The sequence below is a fragment of the Panicum virgatum genome, chromosome 3N (genome assembly GCF_016808335.1).
Source record: "Panicum virgatum strain AP13 chromosome 3N, P.virgatum_v5, whole genome shotgun sequence".
Lineage (NCBI taxonomy): Eukaryota > Viridiplantae > Streptophyta > Magnoliopsida > Poales > Poaceae > Panicum > Panicum virgatum.
The window spans coordinates 49,939,513-49,953,744 of NC_053147.1; the positions used below are offsets into that span (position 1 = coordinate 49,939,513).

The 14,232-nt window shown below is 45.9% G+C and overlaps 1 long non-coding RNA gene across 1 annotated transcript; it reads right to left on the reverse strand.

Moving 5' to 3' along the window:
* Nucleotides 1-480: 480 nt before the first annotated feature.
* LOC120663330 lies at nt 481-13,831 on the reverse strand. Its single transcript, XR_005670474.1, has 3 exons — nt 13,734-13,831; nt 2,564-2,568; nt 481-667 (listed from the first exon to the last, which is right to left on the reverse strand). It is a non-coding gene; the product is annotated as an uncharacterized LOC120663330 (long non-coding RNA).
* Between the last annotated feature and the right edge of the window lie 401 nt (nt 13,832-14,232).

Sequence of the window (14,232 nt, forward strand, 5' to 3'; positions counted from 1 at the left end):
ACTAATGCCCTTTTTGTCCAGATGAATACCCCACAAAAATACACTTGATAGCCTGAGAATCCAGCTTTTCAACCCCTGGTCTATGATCTCTAACAAAGCATGTGCATCCAAAGACTTTAGGTGGAACCAAGAACTCATTTTTCCCAAATAACATCTCACAAGGAGATTTCGTACCAAGTACCCTTGATAGCATACGATTTATCAAATGAATGGCAGTCAAGGCTGCCTCACTCCAAAGAAATTTAGGTACATTCATTGTATGCATAAGTGAACGAGTTACCTCCAGAAGATGCCTATTTTTCCTTTCAGCCACTCCATTTTGTGGTGGGTATCGGGGCACGAAGTCTGATGTAGAATTCCTTCTCTCAAAAGGAAACTCTAAAATTCCTTATTCACATATTCAGTTCCATTATCACTTCAGATAATTTGAATAGAAGTGCCAAACTGATTCTTTACATAAGCATAGAAACCCTTAAAACATTCAAGTACCTCACTTTTATGCTTCATTAAATACACCCATGTCATACGAGAATAACAATCAATAAAGGTAACAAAATATCTTGCCCCACTTATAGTAGTGACTGGGGAAGTCGACACATCTGAATGGATTAATATAAAAGGTGATAAACTTCTTAAACCCCTGCTCACATATGAGCTTCTAGTGTGCCTCCCGTACTGTAAGGATCGATGGACCAAGAGGGGGGGTGAATTGGGCCTTTTTCAAAATTCTAAAGCAATTAAAACAACCTTAACCTATGCAATGATAGTAAGGCTCAATTCACCAACCGGCTAACTAAGCAAGCTACACAAGCTACTAAAGAAAAGAAACTAAGCAAGGTAGAGCTAAGTTATTATCTCTAAGGTCAAGCACATGAAAAGATGTATGAAAGTAAATGCTTGAAAAGAAAGAGTGGGCAAGAGACAACCGGATTTTTTTCCGTGGTGTCGATGTGTTGGCACACACCCCTAATCCACGTTGTGACACTCACTAAGAGTCTTGTCACCTCTCATGTCACCGAGACTTGGGCGCTCACTAAGAGTCTCCGTTCACCATCCCGGCGTGGTGGAGCTCAAGCCACGTACAAACTTCTTCGGGCTCCCACAATCCTTGGCAAGCTCCGAAAGAAACACCTTCAATCACCAAGATCGTCTAGGTGCTGCCAATCACCAAGAGTAACAAGCTCCTAAGCCTTCACTTGACCTACACTCAGTTGGCCCTAGCTCAAGCACACTTGCTACACTTGCAAAGGATGAATTCTTCAAGGTTGAAGCACAAACAAAGCACTAGATCTTCTCTCTTTTGCTCAAAGCTCTTTCTCTTTTTCTCAAGGGTGGCATCAGGTTTTCAAGGTGTCAAATGCAACTAAAATGAGCCAGGGGGTACCCTTATATAGAGTGGAGGAGGTCACATAGTCATTGGAAGTTTTCTGCAGAAAAACTGTCACCACCGGAAGAACCGACGGGATAGAAAGTAGAGGCATCGGTTCAACCGGTCTCTCTGTGTCCAATTAGTAGCCGTTGGAGTTCTGACACAGTATCCACGCTTGCGTCATTGCACCGGTGCATGCTCTGTAGGGGCATCGGTTCAACCGGTGCTGAAGAGGTTCACTGATCAACTCAAACAAGTGTTCTGGAACAAAGTACATCCAATGCACCGGTGCTTTGATTCTGAAGCATTGGTTCAACCAGTGCTGAAGAGAAGTTGAAGTCCACCAAAACATGCTCTCTGGAATAAAGTACATCTAATGCACCGGTGCTTATCTTTTGACCATCGGTTCAACCGGTGCTATAGAGTTATTTGACTTGATTCCTGCCTGCATCCAGAGAAGATAGACCGACAGGGCATCGGTCCTTCCGCCAAGCATCGGATGCTCCGACGCTAAGGCACCGGTTCAACCGGTGCTGCTGTTTTTCTTTGTTTTCAGCTAAATTGACTTGGATTTGAATGTAACTTCGATTGTTTCTTCTTCCAAGTGTTGTGTTAACTTCTATTGACCATCTTGAGCTGATTTGGAGCGAGTGTGCAAGATTTCTAAGGCCAACTCAAATTTGATCAAGCTACTAACTCATGAACCCCTCTTAATAGTACGATCAAGAACTAGAAACTATAAAACCTAGCTAAAACAAGTGTTCTTCATCTCCTTGTGACACTTGAGACTAGAAAGGTCCTTACGCTTTCAAATTGAGTCCTTGGTTCGCAAGATTGTTTCGAATTGAGGGGTCTCCTTTCATATTTCATATGAGACTAATCAAGTCATTGAGTTTTCCTTCAAAACACACATTAGTCGCATACGGTTGTCATGAATCACCGAAACTTACCAATAGCATCTATCGGCCTAGATGCGCTACAATCTCCCCCTTATTGGTGATTGATGACAACACAAAGTAGAGAAACACAAGATATGAAATTGAAAGCGTTAAACAGGCAAGCATTACTTGAAATAAAGCACATGTAGGGATATGTCAACACAGAGCATACACAATATCCAAATAACATGTCCAATACACAAAAACCATGAAGATCCAAACACGCCACAAACCACCAACCTCCCCCTATCTCTACTCCCCCTATCTATCTCCCTCTTTGGCAACAAAGCACCAAAAAGGAAGGCAAACTAATCCTGAGCTGGAGAAGGCGGGGTCTTCAGGCTGGGTTCGGTGGAGAACTGAGCGGCGGAGTCATCGACGTCGTCGTCCGTCCAGTCGTCATCGACCGAAGAGGACTTCTGCTCAACCGGAGTCGTCAGAACAGTAGAAGTAGCTGGTGCAGCGGTAGAAGCTGGCTCGGCGACGACCGTGGAGTCCGTCGGAGGAGCAGACGTGACGGGAGTCAGGTCTGGCTGAGTGGGGCGTACGACAGATGGACGGAGCACCTCAGGCTGTGAAGGTGACTCGAAAGTGAGGGACTGAGCCGAGGGGTGCTGGAGCTGGTGTAGGATCTGCTGCTACCTAAGAAACTCTGCACGCTGCTCGGCAGTCCAGACATTAGGCTGTGGAGCAGGAGCTGGAGTAGTAGTAGGAACAGGACTGGCAAACAACCCGGTCTGAAGAAGTGGTGACATCGGGAAGGATGACATGGGTGTCTGCACAAAACCGCCAACAGGTGGAGCGGGAGCAGTAGGGTCGAACTGGAGCTGCTGGGGTGTAGGGAGCTGAGGCTCAGGCAGTCCAGTGTGACGGTATAGCTGACCGAAGCATCCCGAGAAGAAAGTGAACATCTGCTGCTGGATCTGGGACTGCTGCTGTAGCTGTAGCCTCATGGCCTCCTGCTGCTGTCTAATCCCCTCAAGCACTAATGTCTGGGCCTCCTGCTGGCGAGCCTGCTCGGCTTGCATACTTAGCTGAGCTGCAGCAAACCGGTCTTGCTGGTCAGAGAGCCGAGTAAGTATAGCTGCAAGAGAGTCTGGCTGTGAGACCTGTGCAGTGGTAACTGGAGGAGCAGGGGCTCGTGCTGCACCGGAGGATCCTGCCTCATCGTCATGAGCACCTCGAGGAACAGTAACAGTGGGAATGAAATCCTCGTCATCCTCCGAGTCCTCTGAGTCTGTGATCAGGTACTGTGGGAGCTGGGCCTCTGCTGCTGCTAGTGAAGCGTCCTCGGCTGCTGTCGGATCGTCTGCAACTCTGCCCTCAGCCAAAGAACGCTCATCTGGAACCCGCTATGCTCGGCGCTGGCCTCTCGAGCCACGACGACCGTCTCGAGGAGTAACAGGTGAGTAAAAACTGAAGTGTGTCCTCGACTGCTCCAGCTCATCCATATGCTCATTCTGACTGAGCTGAGCAAGTATCCAGCAGATCCAATGAGCGAAGGGGTGACGACGGTGAACAGTCATCCCATCCATGATCACGTCCTCTAGCTCGCAGATAAAGAAGTCAACGAGGTCAAAATCTCGTCCTGTCATGATATAAAGTAGAAGCCACTGCTGCAGAGCTGTGATCCTCTCATTGTATCCAATCCGAAACAACATACTCTTCCTCAAAGCTAGATGTACTGAGTGAGCTACGTGAGTAAGTCTGTCCGGGGTCCTCGGTGTGCCAGGCAGGAAAGGCTGCTCAAAGAGAACGCTGGTCTCCTCGTCAGAAGGGACGTGAGACTCATGAGGACGACGAGGAGGCACCGTGCTGCCATAAGCCTGATAGTGCACGAAGTGTGGCTCCTCGGCAATTTGAACTCCAAGCAGTGTTGCTAAACGTGCTCGAGTCAATCTGTAATGCCTCTGCTGGAACATGAAATCTATGAACTGTCGGTCCTCCTCAATAAATAGGGTGGCGTAGAAGACGCGAACCCACTCTTTGATGTACCGAGACCTCTCATTCAGTAGAGCTGGTAAACCCTCATATCTCTCAAACAAGGGGAGGATAGGAATCCCTCCTGCTGCCACGCGCATAGCCACCCAGTGGAGCATTTTGTGCTCACTGATCTTGATATCCATCTGGGCATAAGCGTGATAGAAAGACTCCTGGAGCAGAGTGTGAAAGCGACGGTCAACTCCAATATCCCTCTGCTCGGGAAACCACTGCTCCGGGGTGACATATCTCAGTCTCTTGACCCTAGATCCTGGAATACCCCTGAGATCAAATAGCTCAACCTCGGGCAGCTCCTCACCACTGTCCTGACCTCCTATCTGAGTGTCACTGCCGGTGTGCTGCTGCTGCTGTGCATGACCTGCTCCCCTCTGAGTTCCACCACCTCGAGTCCGTGGACGAGAGCGGGACTCAGGTGTGGTCTGTGCTATCTGAGTACGTCCTGAGCGACGTAACTGCTGCTGTGGCTCCCCCTGAGGCTGAGGATCCCTGATCCGAAGTGATCCCTGCCTGTCTGCAGCATCTGCAACTGCCTCAGCCTGCTCGCGCTCGCGATCCTCACAGGTGCGCTTCTTCTTCTTCTGCACAACCATCTTGCCCTTGCCCTTCTTGTCACCAGCCATCTATCATAGAAACAAAACATGGATTTGAATTGAGCCTATGACGTGAATTCTTAGTGGATAACCTCTGAAAGAACACACTAAAATAGATCTCATCAAGTTAAGAGCCCATGTGTGTGGGTGAGAGGCAAAGGTCATATGTGGTCATGTGTAAAAGATATGAAAAAGGAAACATGACACATGCCAAGGAAGTGAAGATCATACCCTGGAGGATCAGAGAAGAGAACTCGACAAAAATCGAAGAAAAACCCTTTGGAGCAAATTCTCGAACACCTTGAGCGCGCTCGAACCAAAGGTGCAAGGAACTCAAAACAGGGGTCGAATCTCGGTGGAACCTCCAAAGGAGTGGAGCATGAGTGGCTACGCGCGTAGAGAGTCCGTTGGCGGCAGTGGTGAGCGGCGGCGCGGCGAGGAACAGGCAGAGCGGGGGTGACACAGGCGCGGCGAGGGTGTGGCACAGGCGGCGCAGGCGCGGAGCGGGCGAGGCACGGGCGCGGTGAAGATGTGCGAGAGCGGCGGTGCGGCGGTGCAGGGGCGGAGCATGTGGAGCAGCGGCGGCGTGTGGGCGCGCGGCGGCGGAGCGAGGGCGCGGGCGGCGGTTCGCGAGGAAGAAGGAAGTGAGAGAGAGACTGACTTGCGGGGCCCGCGGAGGATTTAAGAGAAACAGGACGTGCGGGCCCGCCAACCCTAAAGCACCGGAAGTTCCGATGGTTCGGAGAAATAGGCATCGGTGTATCCACCGGTTTGAGTTTGACCAGATCTAAAAGAGGTGAAAACGGGTCAACAGAGGGCACCGGAAGAACCGTTAATGAGGCATCGGAACATCCGACGGGCGTCGGTGCAACGGCAGGAGTAAGGTCCAGAGACACTGCAAGGGCCATTACTCCACGCAGTAGCACCGGTTGAGCCGATGCTGAGACGTCGGTTCATCCGCCAACCATCGGAAGCACCGGTGGCCATCGGTGTAACGGTCGGGAGAAGTTCCAGAGGCGATGCAGAAACCGAGCCACGAAGACTTAAGCACCGGATGAACCGATGAGGGTAAAAACAGGGCGTCGGTTTAACCGGTGATTAAGGAAAATTTCTGCTGAACTACAAACTCTACTTCTGATCCAAATTTACAAAACCTCACCCCTCAAACACTCATACTAAGTGCTCGCAAGCTTTTACATAAACATAGGCAAATTAAGATCCAAGCGAGGTTTAAACACAAAAAACCAAATGTATGAGCCACTTTGCCTATGAACTTAGAGATTGAAACTTTAAGTTCGATAGGACGTGTCTCAATAGGCATGAAAGCGCAACATTGATATTATCACCCTTGTAGAGATGATATATCATATTTAGCATGAATATCTTTCTCGAAGTGTGATTTGCTCCCTTGTGATGCTACTACCGTGATGCAATGCTAATGCAAAGCTAGAATTAAAACATGGATGCATTTTATATGACAAGCACATGCATTGCACAAATTTAAATCTATCTTGTCAAGTTTGAACCCTCGGCAAGCTTCTTCATGATGAACCATTCTTCATGCCATGAGCGAAACGAAGACCACCGGCTCATGCAAGACCCATGTTCATCACTATCTTGACAAGGTTAGACAAGTGTCCTATATGTATGCATTTTTCTATATGACAAGGCATTTTACATGACGTTTGCCGCATCTAATACATTAAGCTCATTCCTTAGCCTAACAAAAGTACTCTCGTCTAATGGTTTTGTGAAAATATCCGCCAATTGCTCCTCGGATCTCACACCTTGAAGAGATATGTCTCCTTTAGCTTCGTGATCACGCAAGAAGTGATGGCGAATATCTATGTGCTTTGTGCGAGAGTGTTGAACCGGATTCTTGGCAATTTTTACGGCACTTTCATTATCACAAAGGAGTGGGATCCTATCTAGTTTCACACCAAAGTCCAAAAGGGTTTGCTTCATATATAGGATTTGGGCACAACATGCACCGGCCGCTATATATTCCGCTTCCGCGGTGGACAAAGCCATGGAATTTTGCTTCTTACTCGACCAAGAAACTAGAGAACGCCCAAGCAAGTGGCAACCCCCGGAGGTACTCTTGCGATCCACACGGCTTCCGGCAAAATCCAAATCCGAGTATCCCAAGAGATCTAAGCTAGCGCCTTTGGGGTACCACGAGCCTATGCTTGGGGTGTGCTTGAGATACCGAAGGATCCTATTCACAGCCGAGAGGTGTGATTCCTTTGGGTTTGCTTGAAAGCGGGCACACAAGCACACACTAAACATTATATCGGGCCTAGATGCGGTAAGGTAAAGCAAAGACCCTATCATAGAACGATAGAGAGATTGATCAATCGATTTACCGTCCACATCCAAGTCGAGATGCCCATTGGTTGCCATGGGTGTCTTGATTGGCTTGCACTCATCCATCTTGAACTTCTTCAAGATATCTTTAGTATATTTTTCTTTATGGATGAATGTCCCTTCCTTCATTTGTTTGACTTGAAAACCAAGGAAGAAGGTCAATTCGCCAATCATAGACATCTCGAATTCCCTAGACATCATGGTAGCAAACTCATGGCTTAGTGAATCATTAGTTGAGCCAAAGATAATATCGTCAACATAAATTTGACAAATGAAAAGATCCTCGTTGACGTCTTTTGTGAACAATGTGGTGTCCACCCTCCCGATCTTGAAGCCTTGCATGATTAGGAAGTCACGAAGCCTCTCATACCAAGCCCTTGGAGCTTGTTTGAGCCCATAGAGTGCGTTGTGCAACCTATAAACATGGTTAGGATTCCTCGGATCTTCAAACCCGGGAGGTTGCTCAACATAAACAAGTTCGTTAATAACGCCATTTAAGAATGCACTTTTCACATCCATTTGATACAACTTAATGTTATGATGTGAAGAGTAAGCAAGAAGGATACGGATAGCTTCAAGTCTTGCGACCGGAGCAAAAGTTTCACCAAAATCCAAACCTTCGACTTGAGAAAACCCTTTTGCCACAAGTCTAGCTTTGTTGCGTATCACCACCCCATGTTCATCTTGCTTGTTTCGAAAGACCCACTTGGTGCCGATTATGTTCTTGTCTTTCGGAGGAGCTTCGAGGACCCAAACTTCATTGCGGGTGAAGTTGTTCAATTCTTCTTGCATGGCCATCACCCAATCCGAGTCTTCAAGCGCTTCCTCTATGCTAGTGGGTTCAATACAAGAAACAAACGAGTAATATTCGCAAAATGAAGCATGCTTGGAGCGAGTTCTTACTCCCTTGGAAGGACTACCAATGATTTGACCAATTGGATGATCCTTGGAGATGCGACCATGCTTCACTAGTGGTGCTTGCGTGGATGCTTGTTGGGGTGTATCATGGGTGACTTGTGCTTGTGGTGGAACATTTTGCTCTTCTTGTTCTTGGACTTGGGGTGTTGGTGTTGGCATATTTTCTTGAGGTTGTGGATCATCTTTTTCTTGATCTTCATCCACTTGGGGTGCCGTAGAGGTGCTTAGTGTAGATGAGGAAGGTCCTCCCCCTTGATCATTGCCTTCATGCACCTCTTCCGGCTTGATATCCCCAATGGACATAGTCTTTAAAGCTTCATCAATCTCCTCATCACCTACATTGTCATAGCCAACAACCTTCTCTTGGGAGCCATTAGATTCATCAAACTCCACATCACATGTTTCTTCAACTAACCTAGAGGTTTGATTGAATACTCTATATGCTTTGGAGTTTGACGCATAACCAAGAAAGAAACCTTCATCACATCTACTCTCAAACTTACCGAGCCTTTTCTTCTTATAGATGAAGCATTTGCAACCAAAGACTCGAAAGTAGGATATATTTGGTTTCTTCCCGGTGATGAGCTCATATGGAGTTTTCTTGAGGAGTCGGTGGGGATACACTCGGTTGGATGCATAACACGCCGTATTGATTGCTTCCGCCCAAAATTTCTTGGACGTGCCATAATCATCCAACATTGCTCTTGCTAGAGTGATGAGTGTCTTGTTCTTTCTTTCCACCACTCCATTTTGTTGAGGCGTGTAGGTGGCGGAAAACTCATGCTTGATGCCCTCTTCATCGCACCATTCTTCAATCTTCATATTCTTGAACTCGGTGCCGTTGTCACTCCGGATCTTCACAATTGGGGAGTTGTACTCCCTTTGAGCTCTTCTTGCAAATGTCTTGAAGATTTCTGGAGTTTCACCCTTATCGCCTAGAAACATGACCCAAGTGTAACGTGAAAAATCATCAACAATAACTAGGCAATAGAGGTTACCACCAATGCTCTTGTATGTAGTTGGACCAAAGAGATCCATGTGAAGTAGCTCGAGCGGCTTGGAGGTAGACAACATCGTTTTGATGGGATGATGTGTTGCAACTTGCTTCCCGGCTTGACATGCTTTGCATAATTTGTTCTTGTCAAAGGTAACGTCCTTCAAGCCGGTGATCATCCCTCTCTTGTGGGCCTTCTTGAGGTTGCTCATGCCAATATGAGCAATTCTTCTATGCCAAAGCCACCCATGAGATGACTTGGTGAAGAGGCATGTCATGGTGCTTGTTTGCTTTGAAGAGAAATCCACCAAGTAAATGTTGCCATGCCTAAACCCCGTGAATATCAATGACTTGTCTTTTTCATGAGTTACTACAACACCATTCTTGTCAAAGGTACACGTTAGTCCAAGATCACATAATTGAGCAATAGAAATGAGATTAAAACTAAGAGCTTCTACAAACAAGACATTAGAAATAGATAAATCTTTAGAGATTGCTATTCTACCCAAACCTAAAACTTTTCCCCTTGAATTATAAACATAGGTGACATGTTCATGATCTCCGGGGTCTTCAAGAGTGGTGAACATGCTATCATTGCCGGTCATGTGTTGAGAGCAACCGCTATCAAGTACCCAATATTTTTCACCGGCTTTGTAGTTCACCTACACACATGAGAATTCACTTTTGAGATTTAGGAACCCAAACAAGCTTTGGGCCTTGCACATGTCTGACAAGAGCTTTTGGGACCCAAAGTTGCTTGGGGAGCTTCTTCTTTGACTCCTTAGCAATTTTGCCAATAAATTTGGCCTTCACCTTGCCCTTCACTTTACTCAAGAGAAAATGGTTATTTTGAAACATTGATGAGTAATTCTTAGGTAAAGTGGGAAGAGGACGTGATGGTAAGGTGCACTCCCTAGTGTGGTGCCCGGTGACTTGGCAATGTTGGCAATATGAACCAACTTCCTTGATGAAGCTAGTCTTGATCTCCGGAGAAGGAGTAGTGCCTTGATTTGCCTCCGGAAATGAACCAAGACCTCTCTTGCCATAGTCACGAGCATTATTGAAGAGAATTTCCTGGTGGATGTATTCTCCTCTTGAGAGCTTCTCCACACTACTCTTGAGGCTTGCTACTTGATCCATCAATTCCTTTTCTCTAGAAGGAGCAAGCTCGGGCACAATATTAGTGGCATTTGCATTAATGAGTAGGTCATCACATGAAGTAGAAGCATTGACCTTTCCAATAGTTTCATGAGCAAAGTTCTCAAGACTTGGGTCAATTGCTTCATAGGCAAATTCAAGTTCTTGATATTTGTGAGCCAACTCCCTATGCTCTTGTTTAAGCTTTTTGTGGCTCTCTTCAACTTGCTTAGCAAGTACAAGTGACTCATTGTGCTCTTTGAGCAAGTCATTGTACTTGCCAAGCAAGTCGGAGTGGGCAAGCTCTAACTTGGCATGAGTGCTCTCAAGAATCTTGACTTTGCCCTTTTCCCTCTTGATGACGGATGTATACTCATTAATGAGGTTAGTGAATTCATAAGGGTCAAGCTCTTCATCACTATCATTTTCACTATCTACCTCACATACATTTGTGTTACCTTTTGCCATGAGGCGCATGGGAGGCGGAGGTAGTGGTGATTCTTCATTTGTGAGGGCGATGGTGACGATATCTTCTTCATCACTTGAATCTTCGCTTGATGAGACATCGGTCACCCACTCTTGTTTTTCCACCAAGAAGCTTCTCTTGGTGTGCCCTTTCTTCTTTGGGAATAGCTTGGTCTTCTTGTCATGGCTCTTCTTCTTCCCAAGCTTCTTGTTCTTGATCTTCTTTTCATCCTCTTCATCATCGCTTGAATCATGGCGATGTTTGTTTTTGTGGTCCTTCTTTCTCTTGTCCGGCTTGGGGCAATCGGGAGAGATGTGGCCTTTTTCTCCACAATTGTAACAAGTTTTGTTCTTGACATCTCCCCATGGCCGGAACATTCTTCTTTTGGGGTCAACATTGAAACCCTTCTTGTTGATCTTGTCATTCAAGCGTGTGAACTTTCTCATCATGAGAGCAAGTTCTCCATCATCTTCTTCATCGGATGAGCTCTCATGATGATCTTCTTCTTCATTGCTTGAGCTTGATTCTTGCTTGACCATCTTGAGCTTGCGGGATTTGTTGGCCTTGGTTTTGAGAGCAATAGACTTGCTTGTTGTTGGCTCTTCGGACATACCAAGGATACCCATTTCATGAGCGCGAATTTCGCCCACAATCTCTCCCACTTCCATCGTGTCAAGATTCTCCTTTTGAAGCATAGCATTGATAATGTTGTACTTGGGCTTTGGAAGGAGCATGAGAATCTTGCGGTTGATGGAGCCACTGTCAATTTTAGAAACTTCAAGAGCATTAATGTCCTTGACAATGACATTTAAGCGAGAATACATATCATTGCAATTTTCATGAGCAAGCATCTTAAAGGAATCATACTTAGCTCTAAACAAGTGATATTTTTGTTCACGGACTTTAGTGGAGCCTTCATGGATTTCAATTAGCTCTTTCCATATATCACTTGCTAAGTCCATGCCATTTACTCTAGCAAAGACTTCCTCACTAATGGCTTCGAAAATTGCATTTCTTGCATTTGCATTCCACTTAAGTTATTCCATGGTGGGAGTTCTGGTGAACCCGGTCTTTGTTGCCAACCACACTTCGGGGGCAATCACATCAAAGTATGCGGCCATGCGAACTTTCCAATAGGCAAAGTTCTTGCCCTCGAAGTGAGGCGGCGAACCACCCATCTTGGCCATAGCTCTAGGCGGTGAAGCCTAATGATCCAAATGAGCAACGAGGCTTTGATACCAATTGTAAGGATCGATGGACCAAGAGGGGGGTGAATTGGGCCTTTTTCAAAATTCTAAAGCAATTAAAACAACCTTAACCTATGCAATGCTAGTAAGGCTCAATTCACCAACCGGCTAACTAAGCAAGCTACACAAGCTACTAAAGAAAAGAAACTAAACAAGCTACACAAGCTACTAAAGAAAAGAAACTAAGCAAGGTAGAGCTAAGTTATTATCTCTAAGGTCAAGCACATGAAAAGATGTATGAAAGTAAATGCTTGAAAAGAAAGAGTGGGCAAGAGACAACCGGATTTTTTTTCCGTGGTGTCGATGTGTTGGCACACACCCCTAATCCACGTTGTGGCACTCACTAAGAGTCTTGTCACCTCCCATCTCACCGAGACTTGGGCGCTCACTAAGAGTCTCCGTTCACCATCCCGGCGTGGTGGAGCTCAAGCCACGTACAAACTTCTTCGGGCTCCCACAATCCTTGGCAAGCTCCGAAAGAAACACCTTCAATCACCAAGATCGTCTAGGTGCTGCCAATCACCAAGAGTAACAAGCTCCTAAGCCTTCACTTGACCTACACTCAGTTGGCCCTAGCTCAAGCACACTTGCTACACCTGCAAAGGATGAATTCTCCAAGGTTGAAGCACAAACAAAGCACTAGATCTTCTCTCTTTTGCTCAAAGCTCTTTCTCTTTTTCTCAAGGGTGGCCTCAGGTTTTCAAGGTGTCAAAGGCAACTGAAATGAGCCAGGGGGTACCCTTATATAGAGTGGAGGAGGTCACATAGCCGTTGGTAGTTTTCTGCAGAAAAACCGTGACCACCGGAAAAACCGACGGGATAGAAAGTAGAGGCATCGGTTCAACCGGTCTCTCTGTATCCAATTAGTAGCCGTTGGAGTTCTGACACGGTATCCACGCTTGCGTCATTGCACCGATGCATGCTCCGTAGGGGCATCAGTTCAACCGGTGCTGAAGAGGTTCACTGATCAACTCAAACAAGCGTTCTGGAACAAAGTACATCCAATGCACCGGTGCTTTGATTCTGAAGCGTCGGTTCAACCGGTGCTGAAGAGAAGTTGAAGTCCACCAAAACATGCTCTCTAGAACAAAGTACATCTAATGCACCGGTGCTTATCTTTTGACCATCGGTTCAACCGGTGCTATAGAGTTATTTGACTTGATTCCTGCCTGCATCCAGAGAAGATAGACCGACAGGGCATCGGTCCTTCCGCCAAGCATCGGATGCTCTGATGCTAGGGCACCGGTTCAACCGGTGCTGCTGTTTTTCTTTGTTTTCAGCTGAATTGACTTGGATTTGAATGTAACTTCGATTGTTTCTTCTTCCAAGTGTTGTGTTAACTTCTATTGACCATCTTGAGCTGATTTTGAGCGAGTGTGCAAGATTTCTAAGGCCAACTCAAATTTGATCAAGCTACTAACTCATGAACCCCTCTAAATAGTACGATCAAGAACTAGAAACTATAAAACCTAGCTAAAACAAGTGTCCTTCATCTCCTTGTGTTACTTGAGACTAGAAAGGTCCTTACGCTTTCAAATTGAGTCCTTGGTTCGCAAGACTGTTTCGAATTGAGGGGTCTCCTTTCATATTTCATATGAGACTAATCCAGTCATTGAGTTTTCCTTCAAAACACACATTAGTCGCATACGGTTGTCATGAATCACCGAAACTTACCAATAGCATCTATCGGCCTAGATGCGCTACACGTACTCACATGCATCACACATTAAATTACTCTTATTCACCTTAGACATTTCATGAGGAAACATTTTGCTCATGATATCAAAAGATATATGTCCCAGATGACAATGCAACAACATCACCTTAGCTTCATCCTCACCAGCTGATAAAGCAAAATAGACTTCTTCTCTTGTCTAGCTTCTATCAAGAGAGCCCATCATGCCAAGTACCAACCCCAAGATTTCTTCCCATTTTCCTTTCCTGAATTAAACAATTTTCACGATCAAGAAGCACCCGACAGTCCATGTGATCAATCAATGAACTTATTGAAATAAGATTCACTGGAAAAGATGGAACATGTGATACTGATGATAAGGTAATAGATGGTGTGCATTGAACTATTCCAATGCCTCTAATAGAACAAGGAGTTCCATCCGCAGTTTTAATTGTTCTCTTATAAGAATGTGAGTACGGTGTATAAGATGTAAATTCATTTAATTTACCCATGACATGACTTGATGCACC